This window comes from Pelobates fuscus, chromosome 4, assembly GCF_036172605.1.
Source record: "Pelobates fuscus isolate aPelFus1 chromosome 4, aPelFus1.pri, whole genome shotgun sequence".
In the NCBI taxonomy this organism is placed as follows: Eukaryota; Metazoa; Chordata; class Amphibia; order Anura; family Pelobatidae; genus Pelobates; species Pelobates fuscus.
The window spans coordinates 226,344,012-226,352,393 of record NC_086320.1 but is presented as its reverse complement, the minus strand read 5'-3'; positions in this window follow the sequence as shown (position 1 = coordinate 226,352,393).

The following is an 8,382-nucleotide window of genomic DNA, read 5'->3' as shown; positions in this document are numbered from 1 at the left end:
AACCCTTTTTGCAGTAAACATAGCAGTTTCAGAGAAAATGCTATGTTTACCTATGGGTTAATCCAGCCTCTAGTGGCTGTCTCATTGACAGCCGCTAGAGGTGCTTCCGCGCTTCTCACTGTGATTTTCACAGTGAGAAGACGCCAGCGTCCATAGGAAAGCATTGATAATGCTTTCCTATGAGACTGGCTGAACGCACGCGCGGCTCTTGCCGCGCATGCGCATTCAGCCAGGGACGTCAGAAGAGAGAGGAGAGTCCCAGCGCCGATGGAGCCCGGCGCTGGAAAAAAGGTAGGGGATTAACCCCTTCCTCCCCCTTCAGCGCCACGGGAGTGGGACCCTGAGGGTCTGGGCACCCTCAGGGCACTATAGTGCCAGGAAAATGAGTATGTTTTCCTGGCACTCTAGTGGTCCTTTAATGGTAAATTTTCAGGCTGGACAAAAGTGGTAAGTGGTGTCCCTCAGTTCTGTTTTGGGACCACTTCTATTTAACATATTTATAAATGATCTTGAAATAGGCATTGAAAGCCATGTATCAGTGTTTGCAGAGGACACAAAACTTTGTAAAGTAATAAAATGTGAGCAGGATATTGCTTTGCTGCAGAGGGATTTGGATAAATTGGGGGACTGGGCAATACAATGGCAGATTAAATTTAACGTGGAGAAATGCAAAGTTATGCACTTAGGGGTTAAGAATGCACAAGCAATTTACACCCTAAATGGTAGTGAACTAGGGATAACCACACACGAGAAGGATTTGGGAATTGCTATAGACAACAAATTAGGCAGCAATATGCAATGTCAATCTGCAGTTGCTAAGGCCAGGAAGGTTTTGTCATGTATAAATAGGGGCATAAATTCTTAGGATGAAAATATAATTTTATAACATGACAGGAGGCTTCTTATTTGCTTAAGACTCTCTTTACTTAAGCTTCACAGAAGCACTTTTTTACTTAGTAACAAGGTAACCAATCAGAAAAAAGAATAGCAAGGTATAAAGGTCCCTCCCAGTGATGTAATTTCCTCTTTCTTTGCTGCTTCACACCAGTACAGGTCAGAGTGCCACTGTCTCCTACTTCTGTGGGTTTCTGTGGTTTATCTTTAATTTATCTATCATCTGTTTTATGCATATTCCTTTTATATATACTTATTCTACTTATGTCATATCCTTTGGGTTCTTTTATTCCCTTATAAATTTACTTTCCTATACACTTCCTCACATATTTTATTATATATATGTGTTATTCATCATATAGATTTATCACTTTGGTTTTTTCATTACCTTTTTCTACTATTCTGTGTCTATTTGTCTTTTATCCGTTTTTATTATTTCATACCTTCTCTCTAACCCGGTTTCTACGAGCGGCATTCTTGCCCCGTTTTTCCCGGGCTTTTTAGACCGTGGAGAACGCCTCCAACGGTCCTAAGTGCGCACGGCGGCCATCTTGGATCTCGCGCTCCTCCGCGGGATCCAAACGGCTTCCTCTTCTCACTAGTGCGCATGCGTGACATCGCGGCGGCCATTTTCTTGGAGCCGCGATCTGCTTTTCTCCGGCCGTGCGGCGGCCATTATACCGCTTAAACTATTTTTATTTATTATAATCATAAGTTTAATTATAGGTTTATTATAGTTTCCTGCATACTCCCCTCACTCTCAAAGGAGGGGATTTCACTTCAAATATTTGTCCATCTCTGTCTCAGACTACCTTCCTCTAGTGGGGAAATTTATATTACATACAAATACTTTTCTCACTACAAATACTGTTGATTTGGATCAACACCCAATATATTTCTACCAATAAATGGATTCACATTTCTCTTAGTGTTTATTCCGAGCAACTTCACAATATACTTTATGATTGTTACTACTCACATTTACACTGTGTATGTGTATAAGGTTACATACCTAAATTTAATATATGATTGCTGTTATTCTATACAGCCCATGATTGGCCCGCCTTGTCTGTGCCACTATACCTCTATACGGGTTTGAAAAAGTATTCCCTGAGGTGATTTATATTGGGTGACCCCCAATTACAGCTTGCAATATGGCATGATTACATACTGGGATATTTTGAGACGGCCTTAAAACACACTCTAACACTGGCCTATTCTGCCCCATAGGTTCCAACACTGTTGCTATGGAGGCTTCAAATCAAGATCAAAACTTGCAAGCAATTATAAATGCAGCTGTGGCTGTTTCACTAGAAAAGGCCCTGGCTCGGGTGCTGCCCATTTAGCCAAAAGATCCAAAAATTTCAGAAACCCCGCATTCTGATGAAGATGCGGAGTATTCCGATTCCACAAAAAGAAACCCTTCCAAACCCAGTAAACGTTATTGGAAAGGGAATGGGCCTGAACCACTCAAATGTAAGGGGAAAGAACCGGCAAAACGCCCTAAACAGGCGGATGCTAGAGAGAAACACTCCATCCAGCCTACTCTGTCGGAAGAGGAGGAGGACTCTTTCGACCTACACCCCTTAGCCATCCTAGATGAATGGCAAGCTGACCACTCCTCAGAAGATGAGGAAGACTGGCCCGAGACATCCTTTAAAGGAGCACCCCTCCCTCAATCTATCATGGGAGACTTCCCAACTGATGTTACGATACCCGGATCGAATCCATCTGGGGACGCTGAATCTTTTCTGGATACGCTTGGTCAACCTCTTTTTGACCCGAGACAAATTAGATATCCTAGATCATCCGAATGGTCACTTCCCGACCATCTCTCCCAGTATATCCATTTTTGGATCAGAAGACCCCTAGACCGGGAGGTCCGCAAACAACTAAGGGCCGAATGTCCTAGACCGACCCTACCGGACAAGGACGCTTTGACCCCGGAATTCGATACGCTACTCTACACATATCTGGCCAGATCGGGCCGTGACCCAAAAAAGGTCATTGAACGCAGCCTACGCCTAACCCAGGACAAGATGCTTGATATCCTGGGACCTCTGGCAAAAATTCTACTTCTGGCTGATGAAGCCTCATCTAATGACCCATCTGAGATCAGAGAATGGGCTCTACGCTCCATTTGCCTGCTGGGCAATGCTAATACATCCCTCTGTACTGAGCGTAGAAAAGCAGTGCTGCTGCATATGGATGCCAAGTTAGCTGACTTGGGTACCAAAGAATTGGGCCCCAAAGCCAAGGTTCTGTTATTTGGAGAACCCTATATTAAAGATTTACATAAACATGTAAACTTATACGCCACACTAAACAAGGCGCAGTCATCCATAGAAAGGGTCTTCCATCATCAACCCTCACGGGTTTTTGGCAGGGCTGGCCGTACAAGGGGTCGTGCAGTCAGCCGTTTCTGGACCACAAATCAACGCCAGAGAACCCCAACTTCATCTTTCTTCACCGTGTATCAACCAAGGGGCTCCTACTCCCAAAGGGCGGATAGGGGAAGAGGATACAGAACCCATGGACGCAACAGATACCCAACAGGTGAGATTTCCTACCTTTCACCTTTCTACTGTTTATCATGCGGGCAGGTTGTCACACTGTGTAGACATGTGGAAGACACTGTCTTCAGATACCTGGGTCCTAAATACAGTTCAGGGTTATTCCATAGAGTTTCATTGTCTCCCTTTTCAAACAGGTTACCCTCACTATCCAAAAATGTCAAGATCTCAGAGTCTTCTTCTAGATTCAGAACTACGTTCTCTATTAACAAAAGGAGCGATCCAACTCGCTCCACTCGACAAAGGTTTCCTCAGCTCCATCTTCTTAGTCAAGAAGAAATCAGGGGAATTCCGCCCGGTAATCAACCTTCGCCAACTGAATTCTTTTGTGATTTACAGACATTTCAAAATGGAAGGGATTCACCTCCTCAGAGACATTCTTCGACCAGGCGATTAGTTCACCCGTCTCGACCTCAAGGATGCTTACCTCTTGGTTCCAATACACCCATCCAGTCGACGCTTTCTCCGCTTTCATTGGCACCACAGAATTTTCCAATTCACCTGCCTTCCATTCGGCCTGAGTTCCGCCCCGTGGTGCTTCACCAAACTACTCAAACCAGTCACCACACATCTTCGAGAAAGGGGCATTCGTTGTTTAATCTATCTCGATGACCTCTTGCTTCTCTGCGAAGACATATCCAGACTGCGTTCACAGACGAACTATACAGCTGTATTGATCGAATCCTTGGGGTTTGTCATCAACCAAGAGAAATCATCACTGTCCCCATCCAGAGTCATTCAATTTCTCGGCTTCGAGATCGACTCCTCAACCTGTGTTCTTTGCCTGCCTAAGTCAGAGTTAACTGCGATCAGGAAAGAACTACGTAAAACACTCCATCAAGCGGATCTACCTCTTCGAGGTTTAGCTCGGATTGTAGGCCTACTTTCTGCTTCCATTCAGGCAATCTATCCAGGTCCCCTACACTACCGGGCTATGCAACTCTTGAAAGCCCAATTCCTCCGGACCCTTCCATCATACGACCAGAGGGTCCCGATCACTACCAAGGAAAGGGAGGAACTCTCCTGGTGGCTCCACCACATGTCCGCCTGGAACGGCAAAGCAATTTTCAGTCCCACCCCGGACTTTGTGGTGGAATCAGATGCGAGCCTCCAGGGCTGGGGCGCAACCTGTCATACAACCTCCACCGGAGGACCATGGACCACCTCAGAACACTTTCTCCACATCAATTGTCTGGAGTTAATTGCAGGCTCATTCGCAATTCGCAGTTTGACCAATCACCTCTCAAACTGCTGTATTCTACTTCGGATGGACAATATCTCGGCCGTCCAATACATCAACAAATTGGGCGGAGCCAGATCTCGCATCCTCTCCGAAGTAACAAAAGACATCTACGATTTTTGCTTCCAACGCAACATCACACTTTGGGCAGAATATCTTCCAGGGGAGATGAACATTAGAGCGGATTGGTTCTCCCGACACTGGAGAGACGGCAGCGACTGGCGCCTACACAGGACAATCTTCCTCCACATATCCAAACTCAGGGGCCCGTTTATTCTAGACCTATTCGCCTCCAGGACGAATTTTCAAGTCCCACGGTTCTTCAGCTGGCTTCCAGACCCAGAATCCTCGGCAGTAGACGCCTTCCTTCAGAGGTGGCCGACAGGAGCCCATGCCTTTCCTCCCTTCGCAAAGATTCCCAGAATCATCCTTCAGATTCGCAGACAACAGATCACCCTTGTACTACTCACCCCACTCTGGCGGGGCCAAGCATGGTTTCCGGATCTTCTGGACCTCTCCTGCCAAGATCCTCTCCTTCTACCTCCATGGCCCAACCTCCTGGAGGACCCTCAGGGGAATCCTCATCCAATGATAACGCAAGGCCACCTCCACCTAGTAGCTTGGACTCTTTCAGGGGAATCTGGCATTTCGGAGGATTATCGCAGAGATCTATGGAACTCCTCTGGGATTCGTGGGCTCCTGGAACTAGAAAATGCTATCTTTCTTCCTGGAGAACTTGGTGCAATTGGTGCCTGGAACGGAATACCGATCCCCTTACGGCCCCTAGACAATTCATATTGAATTTCCTCTCTCATCTTTTCGACCTCGGCCGATCCTACAGATCCATCAATGTTACCCGATCAGCCATCTCGGCAGCCCATGTCCCACTAGACGGAGTCCCAGTGGGCCAGGACCAACTGGTTTGTAGACTACTGCGGGGCATTAAACTGGCTCGCCCCCAACACCGAAATACTCTCATCTCTGGGACGTTAATGTCATGATTCGTTTCCTCGAAACTTGGCCAAACAACGAGGATCTATCCCTCCGTCAAATCTCAGCAAAATTCATCCTGTTACTTTGCTTACTGTCCTTCCGTAGAATATCGGATGTCCGAGCATTTGACCATGACGCTATCAATTTCTCCCCGGAGGGAGTCACCTTTTCCGTATCCAGACGGACGAAATCAAACTCCTCTTCAATATTTTACCCTTACTTCCCTAACCACCCGAAATTGTGTGTGGTATCTCTTCTCTCTCGTTATTTATTACTCACCTCCTCTCTCCGTTCAACCTCCTCCAGCCAACTATTGATCTCATACGTCCGACCACATAATCCGGTGTCAACCACAACCCTTGCCCGATGGGTTCGGTGGTTGCTCTGCCTAGCCGGGATTGAAGCCTGGCCATTCTGGCCATTCTAAGGTCCGGTTATAGGTTATCCTTAGTCCTAGGTGTGACACAGTACTGCTTGCTGGATCAACTTGTAATCCTGACACTCCCCCCATTGTCATTTAGGGCCCCATCCTCTGCTCATGGGTGGAGGCCGGGGGGGACAATAGATGCACCCCCTCTTATCACTTAGCGTCCCCACCCACCATTCATGAGTGGGGGGTGGGACAATAACTCCTCCCCCCCAATATCACTTAGGGCCCCTTCCCACTGCTCATGGGTTGGAGCCAGGGGAAAACATTAGGTCCTCCCCCCCATTGTTATTAAGGGCCTCCACCCAACACTCATGGGTGGAAGCCAAGGGGGGGCAATAGGTCCTCCCTTCCCTTGGCTGAAAGACCAATAGATCCCCTCTCTTAGCACTTAGGGTCCCCACCTGCCACTAGTGGGGGGGACAAATTGTCCTCCCCCCTTTAACACTTAGGCCCTTCACCCGCCGCTAATGGGTGCGGGCCGGGGGTAGACAATAAGTCCCCCCTATTGTTATTTAGGGCCCCACCCACCGCTCATAGGGTCCCCTGTTTAGTTGAACAGCCCCCACTCGGGGGGGCCTTTAAATAGTAATAGTGAGCCTTACAGGTAACCAATCAGGTAAGGCTCACTATTTACCTATCAGAACACTCTTATTGGTTGGCTTAAACCAACCAATCAGAGCGCTCTGAGTCAAATTGCAGGCGTGGGAAGGCTTTTTAAGCTCAGTCTGGGTGGTGCCCTCCCTGGGTGAAGATGGATTATTTTTTTTAGTGTCCGTGGGTGGGGGCCCGGAGGGGGGACAATAGGTCCCCCCCATTGTCTGTTAGGGCCCCCACTGTCTTTTAGGGCCCCCAACCCCCCTTTATCGGTAGAGGCCGGGGGGACATTAGGTCCCCCCCCACTCATGGGTACAATAGGTCCTTCTCCCCTTATTGTCATTTAGGGCCCCCACCTGCTGCTCATGGGTGGAGGCTGAAGGGGGAAGACAATAGACCCCCATCCGCTGCTTATGGGTGGGGGCAACGGGGGACCCTATGTGCCTTTATTTAGTTGAATTGCCCCACCCCGCTAATTAATAGATGCCCTACCATGGGGCCATTTATTAGGAGGGGGGGCTTTTTAAAAATAATTTTTACACACAGGAGCAGGATGACGTGATCACGTGAGTACGCCACGTGTGCACATCGAGAGGCGGAGCTATGAGGAGCGGGCGAGGGCTTGGTGAGGGGAGATGAGGCGAGGACGGACGCTGAGAGACGCGAGCTGAAGTCCCAGAAAGATTTGGCAGTATACACCCCACGGAGACGAACAGAAAACCGGAGGGCAAAAAGTGAATTATAAGCAGCGGAAAAGGGAAAAAGAAACTTGGCTTAAAAAGAGGAGACTAAAACTTCGACTATAAGATAAGTGCATGCTAGTCTCATTAAGAGGTCTATTAAGCAGTGTGCTAGGGCTGGGAGCCGAGGGGCCGCCTGTATGTCAGGGGTCCAAAATACTGACGTTATAATTAATGCATAAATGAGCTTAATAGTCATATACAAAAGATCAGAAGATTGTGTGGTGGGAAGAAAGATGGAGATCATTCACTTCAGCCAAAGACCTAGAGGACTGGACTAAATCGTGTACGCTTTCAAAAAGCTAAATTAGTCAACTAATATTTAACGGACTAATAAGGAAGAAGGAAAAGAAGAAAAAAGAAAGGAATTTTTTTTTTTTGCTTTTCTTTTCTTTGTTTTTTTTTTTATGGTTCACAAAGGTTAATATATGCTAATAATGGTATTTAAATGTAAACTAAGAATAAGCAGTAATCATAGAATAATATATGGCACAAGGTGACTTAATACAGAAGGGGCACTTAAGAGTTATATAAGGCTAAACCGGAAAAAATGGTCACTATACCAGCAGGGAAATAGTCACTATAATTATGGTATGATGTATTCAGTTGGTATAAAGGGTAAGAGTATTTATAATTTGTCACGGGATGCTATATCACAAAAATGTTTGGAGGGTTAAACTTGAAATGGGCGTCTACTATAAAGGTATAGAAATTGTTTTTTAGTAGAGAAATAATCACTATAATATAATAGGTTGTAATACTTCGTATAAATCAACACAAGGAAAGAGTCATTACGATCACAATGAGGCGACACAGTGGATATAAAGTTGCAAGAATATTTACATTGGGGCGACATATTATAAAATGGGTAAGAATGGGTAAATTGGAAATAAGTATTCACTACAGAAGTATAGAAAA